The sequence below is a fragment of the Rhinopithecus roxellana genome, chromosome 12 (genome assembly GCF_007565055.1).
Source record: "Rhinopithecus roxellana isolate Shanxi Qingling chromosome 12, ASM756505v1, whole genome shotgun sequence".
NCBI classification, from domain to species: domain Eukaryota; kingdom Metazoa; phylum Chordata; class Mammalia; order Primates; family Cercopithecidae; genus Rhinopithecus; species Rhinopithecus roxellana.
The window spans coordinates 61777647-61794198 of record NC_044560.1 but is presented as its reverse complement, the minus strand read 5'-3'; positions in this window follow the sequence as shown (position 1 = coordinate 61794198).

The following is a 16552-nucleotide window of genomic DNA, read 5'->3' as shown; positions in this document are numbered from 1 at the left end:
TAATGTAGTTAATCAGAAAATGTATACATCACTTTCAGCAGATAAGAATTAATGGAATGATAATAACCTCCAATGCCTAGTTTCTGGCATATATTATTTGCTTGATACTTATAACTCATTCATAGCACACTTACTGGTAAGAATTAATCTTTCTTTTTTTCATTACCTCATTGTACACAATATAGTTTTCTTATTTTAGTCAATGTCATGTAAGTCTTTATTATTTTAAAAATTTGAATGATCCTTGAGGGCAAATTGCCATGTTGTCAACAGTTGCATCATTCAAAAGTATCTTTCAGACTTCAGAAAGGTAGTCATGCACAGGATAACTTTCTAATAATAATACTTAAATTGAGTAAAGGACTCTTCAAATTTCTAATGCCTAGACTTCCAGAATCTTTAGCAATCACATGCCAGAAAGAGATCTACTGGCCCACTATTAACTATCTGATTAGTTATAGTTGAAGAATCCCAAGAATCATGGGGGCAAAATGGTGCTTAAGCATAATCCAAAATACAGTTTCATTTCTGGCTAAAATTTGAAAGCAAAAGTGCAACTAGTTTTTCTTTGAAGTGGTATTTCTCAAAAATGTCATTTCTGATATATTTCTTAATTTTACATATTGCTCTGAACATAGATATCTATATTAATTTTGATTTGAAGAACTCAGGAAATTATTGTTATTGTTACTGTTATTACTTTTATTTTGCTGAACATGAACAAGGTAATATAAAGCATATCAACCCAAGTAGTTCTTAAATGCATTTTATAACTGGATAATATGGCTGGGCGTAGTGGCTGATGCCTGTAATCCCAGGGCTTTGGGAGGCCAATGCAAGCAGATCACCTGAGGTCGGGAGTTTGAGACCAGCCTGGCCAACATGGTGAAACCCTGTCTCTATTTTTAAAAATCCCAAAAATTAGCTGGGCATGGTGCCATGTCCCTGTAATCCCAGCTACTCAGGAGGCTGAGGCAGGAGAATTGCTTAAACCGGGGAGGAGGAGGCTGCAGTGAGCTGAGATCGTGCCATGGCACTACAGCCTTGGCGATAGAGTGAGACTCCAACTCAAAATAAATTTAAAAAAATTAAAAAACTGGATAATGTGGGGAACTACACTGTAGGGACCTACACTAGGTCTTTTGTTTTTATGCCTTTATAAGATGCTCTAAAGGTGTTATTACTATGTTTGTATGTTAACTTACAGATCCATTAATTCCTTTTACTGTGCCTTTAACATCTTTCTGGGCCATTTTATTTTCTTCCCTGAGTCTCAGAATATTTGAATTGTTCAGCAGTGGCTCTGCAAACTGTCACCGTGTTGTATGGGAATATCAGTGAAGCATTCCACTGTGGTGCTGTTCTGAACTATCCAGTAAATATTGTGGATTATTTAAGCAGTTTTTATATATTACACATATTTGTACATTTTATGTGGTTATACATATTTATAAGTTTTTAAAAGAATCATTTTGTTTACTTGTACAGTTCAAGTGTATTGGGAAATATATATTTATGAATGTTTTAAACCATGTTATAGATTATATGAATACTCATTTAGTTACTTAGCCCCAAATCCTTAGAAATTTCTTTGCCATTGATGATTGTACATTTTATTTATGGTAAACATTTTGCAAAGTTCATCTTCGTAAATTATTTTCTCTTTTTGAATAACAATAATAAGAGTTGCTAGCTAATATTTTATATTTTGGTTTTAGAAGTCATTTGGGAATTTTCTTTAAAAAGCATATAAGACAGTGATAAAATTGGCCGAGTGCAGTGGTTCACATCTGTAATCCCAGCACTTTGGGAGGCTTAGGTGGGTGGATCATGAGGTCAGGAGTTCAAGACCAGCCTGGCCAACACAGTGAAACCCTGTCTCTACTAAAAATACAAAAAATACAAAAAAAAAAAAAAGCCAGGCGTGGTCACAGGCACCTGTAGTCCCAGCTTCTTGGGAGTCTGAGGCAGGAGAATCGCTTGAACCTGGGAGGTGGAGGTTACAGTGAGCTGAGATTTTGCCACTGCACTCCAGCCTGGGTGACAGAGTGAGACTCTGTCTCAAAACAAACAAACAAACAAAAGACAGTGATAAAATCATTTCTAATTAGAAATAATTCAAAGCTACTTGAAGGAAGAACCTTCTAAAATGTTCTGTCTACTCTTTAAACCATAAGCAACATGGTGCGCTTCAATCATTCAAATGAATATTTATTGTTTGCCTACTTTGCTGCAGATAACTGATTAAAAAAAAAAAGGAGGAAGATGGCTGAATAGGAACAGCTCCAGTCTCCAACTCCCAATGCGAGCGACACAGAAGACCGGTGATTTCTGCATTTTCAACTGAGGTACTGGGGTCATCTCACTAGGGAGTGCCGGACAATCAGTGCTGGTCAGCTGCTGCAGCCCGACCAGTGAGAGCTGAAGCAGGGTGAGGCATCGCTTTACCTGGGAAGCACAAGGGGGAAGGGAATCCTTTTCCTAGCCAGGGGAACTGAGACACACAACACCTGGAAAATCAGGTAACTCCCACCCCAATACTGCACTTTAAGCAAACGGGCACACCAGGAGAATATATCCCACACCTGGCCAGGAGGGTCCCACGCCCACGGAGCCTCCCTCATTGCTAACACAGCAGTCTGCGATCTAACTGCAAGGCGGCAGCGAGGCTGCGGGAGGGGTGCCCGCCATTGCTGAGGCTTAAGTAGGTAAATAAAGCCGCTGGGAAGCTCAAACTGGGTGGAGCTCACAGCAGCTGAAGGAAACCTGCCTGTCTCTGTAGACTCCACCTCTGGGGACAGGGCACAGCTAAACAACAACAACAGAAAAAGCAGCAGAAGCCTTCGCAGACGCAAACGACTCTGTCTGACAGCTTTGAAGAGAGCAGTGGATCTCCCAACACAGAGGTTGAGATCTGAGAACGGACAGACTGCCTGCTCAAGTGGGTCACTGACCCCTGAGTAGCCTAACTGGGAGACATCCCCCACTAGGGGCAGTCTGACATCCCACACCTCACAGGGTGGAGTACATCCCTGAGAGGAAGCTTCCAAAGGAAGAATCAGACAGGTACACTCGCTGTTCAGCAATATTCTATCTTCTGCAACTTCTGCTGCTGATACCCAGGCAAACAGGGTCTGGAGTGGACCTCAAGCAATCTCCAACAGACCTATAGCTGAGGGTCCTGACTGTTAGAAGGAAAACTATCAAACAGGAAGGACACCTATACAAAAACCCCATCAGTACGTCACCATCATCAAGGACCAGAGGCAGATAAAACCACAAAGATGGGGAAAAAGCAGGGCAGAAAAGCTGGAAATTCAAAAAATAAGAGCGCATCTCCCCCTGCAAAGGAGCGCAGCCCATCGCCAGCAACAGATCAAAGCTGGTCAGAGAATGACTTTGACGAGATGAGAGAAGAAGGCTTCAGTCCATCAAACTTCTCAGAGCTAAAGGAGGAATTACGTACCCAGTGCAAAGAAACTAAAAATCTTGAAAAAAGAGTGGAAGAATTGACAGCTAGACTAACTAATGCAGAGAAGGTCATAAACAAAATGACAGAGATGAAAACCATGACATGAGAAATACGTGACAAATGCACAAGCTTCAGTAACTGACTTGATCAACTGGAAGAAAGAGTATCAGTGATTGAGGATCAAATGAATGAAATGAAGCGAGAAGAGAAACCAAAAGAAAAAAGAAGAAAAAGAAATGCACAAAGCCTGCAAGAAGTATGGGATTATGTTAAAAGACCAAATCTACGTCTGACTGGGGTGCCTGAAAGTGAGGGGGAAAATGGAACCAAGTTGGAAAACACTCTTCAGGATATCATCCAGGAGAACTTCCCCAACCTAGTAGGGCAGGCCAACATTCAAATTCAGGAAATACAGAGAACGCCACAAAGATACCCTTCGAGAAGAGCAACTCCAAGACACATAATTGCCAAATTCACCAAAGTTGAAATGAAGGAAAAAATCTTAAGGACAGCCAGAAAGAAAGGTCGAGTTACCCACAAAGGGAAGCCCATCAGACTAATAGCAGATCTCTCGGCAGAAACTCTACAAGCCAGAAGAGAGTGGGGGCCAATATTCAACGTTCTGAAAGAAAAGAATTTTCAACCCAGAATTTCATATCCAGCCAAACTAAGTTTCATCAGTGAAGGAGGAATAAAATCCTTTACAGATAAGCAAATGCTTAGAGATTTTGTCATCACCACGCCTGCCTTACAAGAGACCCTGAAGGAAGCCCTAAACATGGAAAGGAACAACCGGTACCAGCCATCGCAAAAACATGCCAAAATGTAAAGACCATCGAGGTTAGGAAGAAACTGCATCAACTAACAAGGAAAATAACCAGTTAATATCATAATGGCAGGATCAAGTTCACACATAACAATATTAACCTTAAATGTTAATGGACTAAATGCTCCAATTAAAAGACACAGACTGGCAAACTGGATAAAGAGTCAAGACTCATCAGTCTGCTGTATTCAGGAGACCCATCTCACATGCAGAGACATACATAGGCTCAAAATAAAGGGATGGAGGAAGATCTACCAAGCAAATGGAGAACAAAAAAGCAGGGGTTGCAATCCTAGTCTCTGATAAAACAGACTTTAAACCATCAAAGATCTAAAGAGACAAAGAAGGCCATTACATAATGGTAAAGGGATCAATTCAACAGGAAGAGCTAACTATCCTAAACATATATGCACCCAATACAGGAGCACCCAGATTCATAAAGCAAGTCCTTAGAGACTTACAAAGGGACTTAGACTCCCATACAATAATAATGGGAGACTTCAACACTCCACTGTCAACATTAGACAGATCAACGAGACAGAAAGTTAACAAGGATATCCAGGAATTGAACTCATCTCTGCACCAAGCGGACCTATTAGAACTCTCCACCCCAAATCAACAGAATATACATTCTTCTCAGCACCACATTGCACTTATTCCAAAATTGACCACAAAATTCGAAGTAAAGCACTCCTCAGCAAATGTAAAAGAACAGAGATTATAACAAACTGTCTCTCAGACCACAGTGCAATCAAACTAGAACTCAGGACTAAGAAACTCAATCAAAACCGCTCAACTACATGGAAACTGAACAACCTGCTCCTGAATGACTACTGGGTACATAACGAAATGAAGGCAGAAATAAAGATGTTCTTTGAAACCAATGAGAACAAAGATACAACATACCAGAATCTCTGGGACACATTTAAAGCAGTGTGTAGAGGGAAATTTATAGCACTAAATGCCCACAAGAGAAAGCAGGAAAGATCTAAAATGGACACTCTAACATCACAATTAAAAGAACTAGAGAGGCAAGAGCAAACACATTCAAAAGCTAGCAGAAGGCAAGAAATAACTAAGATCAGAGCAGAACTGAAGGAGATAGAGATACAAAAAACCCTCCAAAAAATCAATGAATCCAGGAGTTGGTTTTTTGAAAAGATCAACAAAATTGATAGACCACTAGCAAGACTAATAAAGAAGAAAAGAGAGAGGAATCAAATAGATGCAATAAAAAATGATAAAGGGGATATCACCACCGACCCCACAGAAATACAAACTACCATCAGAGAATACTATAAACACCTCTATGCAAATAAACTAGAAAATCTAGAAGAAATGGATCATTTCCTGGACACTTACACTCTTCCAAGACTAAACCAGGAAGAAGTTGAATCCCTGAATAGACCAATAGCAGGCTCTGAAATTGAGGCAATAATTAATAGCCTACCCACCAAAAAAAGTCCAGGACCAGATGGATTCACAGCTGAATTCTACCAGAGGTACAAGGAGGAGCTGGTACCATTCCTTCTGAAACTATTCCAATCAACAGAAAAAGGGGGAATCCTCCCTAACTCATTTTATGAGGCCAACATCATCCTGATACCAAAGCCTGGCAGAGACACAACAAAAAAAGAAAATTTTAGACCAATATCCCTGATGAACATCGATGCAAAAATCCTCAATAAAATACTGGCGAACTGGATTCAGCAGCACTTCCAAAAGCTTATCCACCATGATCAAGTGGGCTTCATCCCTGGGATGCAAGGCTGGTTCAACATTCGCAAATCAATAAACGTAATCCAGCATATAAACAGAACCAAAGACAAGAACCACATGATTATCTCAATAGATGCAGAAAAGGCTATTGACAAAATTCAACAGCCCTTCATGCTAAAAACGCTCAATAAATTCGGTATTAATGGAATGTACCTCAAAATAATAAGAGCTATTTATGACAAACCCACAGCCAATATCATACTGAATGGGCAAAAACTGGAAAAATTCCCTTTGAAAACTGGCACAAGACAGGGATGCCCTCTCTCACCACTCCTATTCAACATAGTGTTGGAAGTTCTGGCTAGGGCAATCAGGCAAGAGAAAGAAATCAAGGGTATTCAGTTAGGAAAAGAAGAAGTCAAATTGTCCCTGTTTGCAGATGACATGATTGTATATTTAGAAAACCCCATTGTCTCAGCCCCAAATCTCCTTAAGCTGATAAGCAACTTCAGCAAAGTCTCAGGATACAAAATTAATGTGCAAAAATCACAAGCATTCTTATACACCGGTAACAGACAAACAGAGAGCCAAATCATGAATGAACTTCCATTCACAATTGCTTCAAAGAGAATAAAATACCTAGGAATCCAACTTACAAGGGATGTAAAGGACCTCTTCAAGGAGAACTACAAACCACTGCTCAGTGAAATCAAAGGGGACGCAAACAAATGGAAGAACATACCATGCTCATGGATAGGAAGAATCAATATCGTGAAAATGGCCATACTGCCCAAGGTTATTTATAAATTCAATGCCATCCCCATCAAGCTTCCAATGTGTTTCTTCACAGAATTGGAAAAAACTGCTTTAAAGTTCATATGGAACCAAAAAAGAGCCCGCATTGCCAAGACAATCCTAAGTCAAAAGGACAAAGCCGGAGGCGTCACGCTACCTGACTTCAAACTATACTACAAGGCTGCAGTAACCAAAACAGCATGGTACTGGTACCAAAACAGAGATATAGACCAATGGAACAGAACAGAGTCCTCAGAGATAATACCACACATTTACAGCCATCTGATCTTTGACAAACCTGAGAGAAACAAGAAATGGGGAAAGGATTCCCTATTTAATAAATGATGCTGGGAAAATTGGCTAGCCATAAGTAGAAAGCTGAAACTGGATCTTTTCCTTACTCCTTATACGAAGATTAATTCAAGATGGATTAGAGACTTAAATGTTAGACCTAATACCATAAAAACCCTAGAAGAAAACCTAGATAGTACCATTCAGGATATAGGCATGGGCAAGGACTTCATGTCTAAAACACCAAAAGCAACGGCAGCAAAAGCCAAAATTGACAAATGGGATCTAATTAAACTAAAGAGCTTCTGCACAGCAAAAGAAACTACCATCAGAGTGAACAGGCAACCTACAGAATGGGAGAAAATTTTTGCAATCTACTCATCTGACAAAGGGCTAATATCCAGAATCTACAAAGAACTCAAACAAATATACGAGAAAAAAACAAACAACCCCATCAAAAAGTGGGCAAAGGATGTGAACAGACATTTCTCAAAAGAAGACATTCATGCAGCCAACAGACACATGAAAAAATGCTCATCATCACTCGCCATCAGAGAAATGCAAATCAAAACCACAATGAGATACCATCTCACACCAGTTAGAATGGCAGTCATTAAAAAGTCAGGAAACAACAGGTGTTGGAGAGGATGTGGAGAAATAGGAACACTTTTACACTGTTGGTGGGATTGTAAACTAGTTCAACCATTATGGAAAACAGTATGGCAATTCCTCAAGGATCTAGAACTAGATTTACCATATGACCCAGCCATCCCACTACTGGGTATATACCCAAAGATTTATAAATCATGCTGCTATAAAGACACATGCACACGTATGTTTATTGCGGCACTATTCACAATGGCAAAGACTTGGAATCAACCCAAATGTCCATCTGTGACAGACTGGATTAAGAAAATGTGGCACATACACACCATGGAATACTATGCAGCCATAAAAAAGGATGAGTTTGCATCCTTTGTAAGGACATGGATGCAGCTGGAAACCATCATTCTTAGCAAACTATCACAAGAACAGAAAACCAAGCACTGCATGTTCTCATTCATAGGTGGGAATTGAACAATGAGATCACCTGGACTCGGGAAGGGGAACATCACACACCGGGGCCTATGATGGGGAGGGGGGTGGGGGAGGGATTGCATTGAGAGTTATACCTAATATAAATGATGAATTGATGGGTGCTGACGAGTTGATGGGTGCAGCACACCAACATGGCACAAGTATACATATGTAACAAACCTGCACATTATGCACATGTACCCTAGAACTTAAAGTATAATAAAAAAAAGAAAAATAAATAAGTCAATAAAAAATAAAAAATAAAAAAAAGGAGACACAAATATTAAAAAGATACTCACAATTTTGTAATTTTTGTATTTAAATACCATTAAAATTGTTTACTAATTTGATTCATATTATTACAGCATATAATCTATTTTAGATTATAACACTTATGAACACTATATTATTTGAAGGTATCTTACTATTACCTGACAAGGTCTAGAGGAATGTGTCATTCCAGTTGCCATTCTAATTATTCTTCCCCTCTTCTTCATAGCCAACATTTTAAAAGATTTCTCAATACTCATTGTTTTCATTGCCTCACCTCTCATTAACAAGTAAACATAGTCTTATTTGCATTACATTTAGCAGTTCATCAAAACAACTTTAACCTTTCCAGGAACTTCTTGGTTACTAATCCAAATGGACACTTAGCATCTCGTATCTTCCTTGGCCTATTGGCTGCCATTGATACAACTCCCTTTTTGAAGCAACACTGTGCCTTGAACTCTATATTACCACCCTACCCTAATTTACCTTCTGTCTCATTGGATGCTAAAACTGTCTTCTTTATGTTATTTTGTTCTATCAGCAGCTAAAATATCTGGGTTCCTCAAGGCTTTGTCCTAAATAATTTCGCTTTCCACCTATCAAGCTAGCTCCTGAATTTGCATGACTCAAAGACAAATCAAACAGTATATCAAGAAACAATTGAATATTTCCCCCACTATTATCAAATCCCCCAATCTGGTCATCTTCTTGTATTTTCTTCCTTAGAAAATGGCCCCATTATTTATCCACTTGCTTCACCACAAATCTACAGACCTTTCTTATTACCTCACTTTCTCTCACCCCCGTTTCTAATTCGTCTCAAAATCTTGATTATCTCTCAGGTTGACCACTTATTTCCCATCTTCAGCATTACCATCTTAATAAATACTACCACCATCTCTCATCTGGACTATTGTAATGTACTACCACCTGATCTCCCTTACATTCACTCTTCCCCACCCTCTCTCACCTTACACAAAGTAATCATTCCAAAAACCATTTTGAATATAGGTCAATTCCTTATACTCACATTTCCCCCCACTCTCCATAGGGAATTAAAACTTGTTCATGTTCTTGGCCAGGCGCAGTGCCTCACACCTGTAATCGCAGCACTTTGGGATGCCAAGGCAGGCGGATCACGAGGTCAGGAGATCGAGACCATCGTGGCTAACATGGTGAAACCCTGTCTCTACTAAAAATACAAAAAATTAGCCGAGCGTGGTGGCTGGCGCCTGTAGTTCCAGCTACTCAGGAGACTGAGGCAGGAGAATGGCGTGAACCCGGGAGGTGGAGCTTGCAGTGAGCCGAGATCGCAGCACTGCACTCCAGCCTGAGCAACAGAGCGAGACACCATCTCAAACAAACAAACAAACCAAAAAACTGAAAACGTGTTCATGTTCTTTAGATGAAGACTAAAATCTTTTCCTCACACACTAAGTCCTGCATAGCTTGACCCCTATTTCCATTTTCAGTGTCGTCTCAAAATATGTTCCTCTTCGCTGTTTCCATTCTCACTGAGCATCAGTCAGTCCCTTGAACAGTCCATGTGTCTTCTCAAAGCAGGGCCTGTGTACAGGCTACCCCTATGGCTTCAGAGCCTTTAGTTATTTTCTTTCCCTCATTAAATCTTACCTATCCTTAGATGACTTGTCCTTAAGTCACACTCTAGAATAGGGTTTTTTTGTTGTTGTTAAATGTTCTCAAAGAGCTGTATTCCTTTTCATAAGGCCCTCATTTCAGTTTGCCAAGTTGTGTTTTGGGTCCTGGCTCTGTCCTTGGTTTGATGTCTGATTATAAACAAGTTACTTAATCTTTGGATTTTTTGCACCTAAGAGTCACTCTAAAGATATGTTGAATGAATGTCCTAAAGGAATGACTAAGGTGATTAATAGCATGAATAGAGTGAAAATGGAAAAACTAAATGAACATTACTATACATAATCTGAGAATATACATATACTACCTATATATATGTGTATATATACACACATATATGTATATCCACAAATGTGTTACCTACATATACAAATATATACACATATAGTCATATATAGTATGTATCCATATATACAGACTATATATAGTATATATAGATATATGTACATGCACATATACATGCATACACACAAATAAACTATATCAAAGTACAACCTTAGACACATTTTTACAAAATGCAAAAATAAATCAATGCCACCTACTATCAATTTCATTACTAAACATGTTTCTGAAAGTTGTTAAGGATGCATTTTGCAAAAGAAATTGAAAATACAAGTAATTATTGGCTGATGATATGCTCTTTTCTTATAAATGACCATGAATTTCACCTTGAAACAATTATGTAGAAAAGTCCTCAATAACAAGACGCAAAGTTTTTCGTGCATTAATATTTTCAAATGTTCATTAAATTGGAAGTATTACAAAGGGTTTCAAAATTAGAATGTGACTTAAAATGTATGTATAATTTTGATGCAGTGGAATATCTTTTTCTTTTCTACATTTTTAAATGTTCATCATAAAGCATAATTGTGAAATTAATAATGTGCTTTAAAATATGTAATACCCTACATTTAGAATATATGATTGTTTAGTAAGATAACGGATTCAAAAAGATCATATTCGATAGCTTTCATCTGTATCCAAAGCAATGTTAATAAATAGAGAAAAAAAATCAAAATCAACTTTTCAATAATTTAATAATATAAAATAAATTTGAATAAAATTAATTTTAAAATGTTTATGACAAGTACAATTAAAATAACGTATCTCTACACAGGAGCAGACAACATGTTAGTAAATAGAGAGATGGTCTTACAAATAGCCAAAAACAACTCAAATTTACTTAAACAAAAAGAAGAGAATTGTTTTAAATTTCAGTTGTGTCTCATTAAAACAGTTTACAATATGGCTTCAAGAAGAAAAGGAAAAGAAACTTGCAATTTTCGAAATCATTGTATATTCTTAGGAAAATGATAGCTTGTACTTAGTTTCTCAATTTTTTTCTCTGAGATTCTTAAAGAGTTTGTGCTTATTATTTTGAGTGTCAAAAAATATGTAGATAATTAACTAAGAAATAATGGGGAGATTACTCACTGAATATGATTCTTAGAGGTTCATTGTGTTATGTGTGAATGCAAATTTCTGGATCTCATTCCAGCATCTTATGCATCCTAACATTTATCTTAAGCTATTTTAATTATCTTCGGATTTAGTGAGCCAACTTTCTGGTAAGCTGACCAAAAGGGGCAGAATGTGAGCCTAAGTGGGTAGATAGATTTGTGTTTTCTCATTTTTAAGTTAATTTGATATGTCATATGAGCCTAAAAAGATTCCTAGCAGAATCTAGACATACTTTTATTACATAAACTTACAGGTATTCATTTAAAATATACTAAATCAAAGTCATTTGATTTATTTTTATTTTTCAGAGATGTTCTGAAATTTGCCTTGAACTCCTGGACTCAATCAATCTTCCTGCCTCAATCTCCTCAGTAGCTGGGACTATAGGCACACACTACCTTTGATACTGATGAGACTACTTCATAAACTGGACATCTTCAAGAAACGGGTTTTTACATAATCTAAAATCTCACTACTCCTTTCAAGTTAGCAGAATGAGAATATCCTGAGTACTGGAAATAAGGCATTTTATAGAAAGATGAGGGCATATTATTTCAAAAATCTCAAGAAACTGTTGGTTTTGGCTGATTTGTTGTTTAAAGTGACTACAGTAAATTTAATGCCTATGAAAAATGTGTAATCATTTATTTGGGATTTTCATGGAAATAGTAATTGGACCTCCTCCTTTTTGCCTGCTACTACTTCCAGTTCTTTCAAAAATGTTTTTATTCCAAAATAAAATGCAGACACAGAAATGCACAGAATAAATATATGGCTTAATGAGTTATTGTGCAACCCAAATAAAGACTGCCAGTCAACCCAGAAGTTCTTTGCAAGTATGTGGCTTCAATAATAGCCTGGCCTGATTCTCAACTCCCTAAGTGACTATCATCCTAACCTTTATAAATGACTTTCTTGCATTCTTTTATAGCTGTATTACCCAAATTTTCTTGGGACATCATAATTTAGTCTTCCTCATTAAAACAAATTATATATTTTAGTCTGTGTCAATCTATAAATTTTCTTTCTTGTCCTTACAATAGTAAGTTAACCATTTATCTATTTACTTCTTGAAGAACCCAGGCCTTTGCCTTTCTGGGTTTTGCTGATTAGATACCACTGATATTTCAACTTACTTCTCTGCCTTTGTCATTTCCTGCAAATGGTAGCTGAATCCAGAGACATGTTAATACTCAGATTCTAGCCATCTGGCAAGCTATATACATAGCATTGTGTCTTGCAAAAGGAAGCACGTAATGATTGTTTGTTTCTCTTTTTAAGATGTTTACAGCTGTTAATGATTAATGCCTAGATCCATTATTTTATTGGGGTTGCAAAATGGTAATATTTTAATTCTACAGTTTACTTTTCATTTATTACCTGGAATCTTTTATAAGCAGACAGTACCTTCATTTATTATCTGGCTTCTCAGGGATACAGTTGACTTTTTGCTGCATTTGCCAGTTTTGGGGATAATGAATTTGTTTCCTATCATCTTGTTAAAGGTAGTTAGACAGGCATGAGCAGGGCAGGAGAAGGCTCTCCCCCTCCCGCCAGGAATGTTGGGTAATGGTTCAGCAGTGTCACGTTGCCTCTCTAAAGGTGATAATGATATGAACAGGAGACAGGGAAATACTGAGTAGAAGAGGACAGTTCTCTGGGGAAGGCCCCACCCTCAAGCCTGGATACCTGCTGCCTTAAATGAGGACAGGCATTCCTGTTTTCACGCCCCAAAGTTGCCTTTTGACCTGCCATGCCCCTATCCTGTACCTACACAAACCCTGAACCCCAAGCTCCAGAAGCAGATGAGGAAATGAGCAGATGAGCAAATGAACGGCAGAACCACATGGCAGAGAAGGTGAGAAGAGAAGGAGCATCTGAAAGTCTGGAGGAGCTTGGCTGTGGGTGGTGGAAGAATCAGCTGTTGGACAGCGAAACCCCAGGGGAAGATCATCTTCCCACTCCATCTCCTGAGCAGAACCCCATCCATCCCTCTGACAGCCATCTCCACCACCCAACAAAACCTGCATTCACCATCCTTCAAGTCTGTGTGTCACCTGATTCTTCTAGGATGCTGAACAAGGGTTCGGGATACAGAAAGCTGTTCACATTGGCTCTCTGCCCTTGCACAAAGGTAGAGGGTCCATTGAGCTGGTTAATACCTAAGCCATCTGTGGACAGCTTTTTTAAAAGCACACTGTAACACATGCCCATCTGGGCTCCAGGAGTCACAGGCTCCCACCCCTGGATGCTGCCGTAGGGCTACAGCACAGTGCCCTGGGCCCTGCTCCTGTTCATCCATGTGCTTCTGCTCCTGTAAGGGGTTTGAATAGTAGCAGCAATCAATTTGCTCATCCTGTGAGGAGGCTAGGGAACTCTCCTGTTCAGTAAACTGGCAGCCAGAACCAGAGAGAGAACATTTCGTGATGGTCCATACCTGTTACACTAAAGTGTTAATTGAATGTAGACACAAGGGAGAAGCAATTTTTCAGGTATGTACATCAAGAGGGAAAATGGCAGAGTATGACCTTCTGGGGAAGTCCACTGGAAACGGAAATAAAGCCTCGGATAGGCACGTGCACAACTTCCTAAGCACACTGTGCATACTCATTTTCCAAGGGTAAGGAGGGCACAGCTCATGTGGGCAGCCCACCCTCAGGGAAGAATCATGGGAAAGGGGTGCAAGATGCGGGAGGTAGGCCAGTCTATAAAGTCCTAGGATTAAGATTAAACACTGCACTTGACCTTTACGTGCCTGTTTGGGTCTCTCCCAAGTGTACTTTCTTTCCTGTTCTAAAGCCTTTTAAGATAAACTTTCACTCCTGCTGTGAAACTTGCCTCATTCTCTTTTTCTGCCTTATGCCCCTCAATTGAATTCTTTCTACTGAGGAGGCAAGAATTGAGGTTGCTGCAGATCCACACAGAACCACCACCAGTGACTCTGATAACTTCCACCGGTAACATTCTCAATTTCACTGGTTATTATGAACACATCAGCTAAAATATATTTGATGGAGCTCAGTTCATTGCAGTTGTTATCATCACTGAAGTTCAAATTGTCCTGTCGTTGGCCAATGAAGCCTCTTCGAGTCTTATCCTGAGTTCATTTGACATGACATTAGTAGCATTTGAAAGCTTCCTGACATCTAGCATCACAGAGTTTTCCTGGCTCATCTTGTACCTTTTCTGTCTCTGACCTACAAAAAGTGATTTCTTCAGGAAGCTATGGCTTTTTTTTTTTTTTTTTTTTTTTTAATTTCAGGGAACATTTAGTTCAGCTATAGTTTTTAGAATTTATTTTATTCCTCTGATTTTGTTTTCTTTTTTAATGACATATGTCATATTTTGGATGTTCATTGACTATCTTTAGTATTTTCACTTATTTTCAAAACTTAAAAAAACTTCTATTTCTTTTTCCTTTATTTGTTTTTCTTTTTTTGTTTTTACTTGGTTTATCTCTTAAGGTATAACCTGTGGTGGTTATTCTATGTTATGTTCCTTCTAATTTAGTCTTGATTTCCAAAGTAATTTATTGTCCTTTATTTCTAATTCTTTTCTGTATTATGCCCCTTTATTCTGATTTTTATCGTTATTATTATTATAACTATCCTCAGATATTCATTACTTATACACTTGTTGTGGTTTTAATTGTGTCTACCCTAAAGATATATTAAAATCCTAACCTCTGTTACTTGTGGATGCTTCCTTAATTGAGAATAAAATCTTTGTGGATACAACCAGATTAAAATAAAGTCACACTGGATTAGGATGGGCCCTCATTTTACGACCAATGTCCTTATAAGGAGAGGTACAATTTGACACAGGCACACAGAGAAAACAGACACACCATGTGAGGACAAAAGACAGATACAAAGACACAAAGGGAAAAGGCAATGTAAAGGCTGAGGCAGAGAAAAGCACTTGCAAGCCAAGGATAGCCAGTAACTACCAGCACCTAGAGAAGGCACAGAAGGATACCCTCCTAGGGGCTTCCGAGGGATCATGGCCCTTGAGATACCTTGGTTTTTTACTTCTAATCTTCAAAACTGTGAATATAAATTTGTACTGTTTTAAGTCACCTGTTTCTTGTACTTAGTTATGGCAGCCCTAAGAAATAAGTATCTTTCTTAATTTTTTCTAGATGGTTAAGGAATACTAGATTACAGTCTTGATCTGATTTTGTAGGTATGCTTTCTTGGGAGTACTTTCACTGTTCATAGTGATATTATTTTGTTGCATATCACTTTTAGTTATTCTTCCCTCAACTTTTGGAGTGAGTTGGTATCCAGGATTTATTTTCCTTACTTTTCATTTATTTATTTTTTCACACTGTCTTCTGTTGAGTTTAAATATATGCCAGACTTTTTTTTTTTCCCCCTGAGTTTTGAGTTATCTTCTCCCATTTTTGTCCGGACCTCCTTTTTTTCTTTATTATTCCTGTATTCCTCAATTTTGATTCCTCTCCCAGAAGTTTTTTCTTAGCATGGGACCTTGACATGCAGGGTATCTCTCACCCATCGCTTTTGAGAGTTCCTGGGGGCAGACTGCTCCAGCTCCTTCAGATTTTTTACTGTGTGTCCTTTGCACTAACCTGCCATTTATCATGGGCAAAACTTCCTCTTGATTTTGACAGGTCTTTTCATTTGGGCCTGTTGTGGTCTTCAAAAATGCATTGGTTATTTGAGGGCTCTTCAGTTCTTAGGACATTCAATTGCCCCCCGGTGCTTTCTTCTTCTTCCTAAGTAGATATTAACGATATGTTGTTGGTCTTGCAGTTTTTGTGGATTTACCTACATTCTTCGGGATTCCATGGGATACTTTATTACGTAGTTTTGTTGTAAATTTTGTGCATGAGTGTTGCCTTTAACATCTAGTTGCTTCCATGCAAGGATTCAGAGAGATTGAGAAGCAATGTTGCTGCCACTCTTTTCCTAGTATCTGTACTTAGTGCTTTTATCATATTCATTAACTAAAATTTATTG